Here is a 1,331-nt window from a genome sequence, read left to right as displayed (position 1 = left end):
CCCTCTAAATGCGTATGAAACTCGGGACTCACTCCGACTACTTGAACTGCCACATCAGATACTATAATCGCGCGATACTCAATAAATCACTGTAACTGTACCGGTGGCGGTGTACAGTGAGGTGTTCTCCCGGGGGGCAGCGGGGAGGTGGTTAATAGTGTCAGCAATTATGGCGTTTGATTGTAGTTATTAACCTGGTAGATTAATCCACACAAGGTGCAAAAGGTACGATAATTGTCAACTCACTGAAGCACTTTTACCACAGTATTCCTGTTGGTAGATGATTATTTACTATGATGCGTCCCTAAGTACCGGATAATTTTTGTGCTCATGCATTTACTCCGTGATTAACCGGCGTTAATTACTTGCCGAGCTAAACAATTAGGAATCCCGTTAAAGACAGAACTAACCTCGGCAGCAGTTTAGAGTACTGGTATGAGAGTTACAGCAGCAACAAATCATGGCATTAGCGCAGTCCCTCGAGGAACAACGAGATACCAAACATAAAACATTTACAGTGTCCTGGTGAGACGCTCTCCGCACTCAACATGGCGGCTTTCTCCTATCAACTTCACAAGATCCCAGACCCGGTACTTCTTTTTTTTTGCGTTCTTTTTTGTCTTTATTTACGTCCTGGCACACCTGCTGGCTGAAATTACATCTTGACAATAAATTCGCTCTATGAAACATCTCATCTGCGCGTTGATGACTACAGGAAGGCTAAGGTGGTTGGCCAGGGTCGTCTAGACACTGGTTTGAACTCGCGAGGTGCTGTTATGAAAGTTGGCATGCGAGATTTGTCCAAGTTTTTGTCGTTGTCTCCTCACGCACTAACCCAGCCACCATACATGTACACACAAACACACACGGATGTCCATGATCACATGTATGCACGAACGCACAGACAGGGTATCATTGTATGTATCCAAAGAATTATTCAGCTGTTAGTTATACACTCAGCTTAATACTAAGACTTTCCCTTCATGGGAGTGACTTGCTTGCTATACGCATAGGTCATAAACGCAGGTAAATAACATTCCGCTATACCCCCTTCCTCAAAAATTATAAGATAAGTAAGATCATCTGATTATTACAACTATAATTAAACAGGTAACTCACCCGGGCGCCACCTTTCTGTGTACCGCCACACCCACAACATAGAACAGCACCCGCATATTTGGTCCTGCTGCCTGCATCTCCCCGTCTTTGTTCAGATCTGATGGGAAGACCAGTTAGCCCGTAATGAATGTTGGACGTTTGCATACACTTTTCAGCTGGCATGGGCCGAGGATCTGAATTTTAGTCTTTTGATTTTTGTGCGTTTAGAGCAG

This window comes from Penaeus monodon, chromosome 15, assembly GCF_015228065.2.
Source record: "Penaeus monodon isolate SGIC_2016 chromosome 15, NSTDA_Pmon_1, whole genome shotgun sequence".
Classification (NCBI taxonomy): Eukaryota; Metazoa; Arthropoda; class Malacostraca; order Decapoda; family Penaeidae; genus Penaeus; species Penaeus monodon.
Note: the sequence above shows the minus strand (reverse complement) of the source record.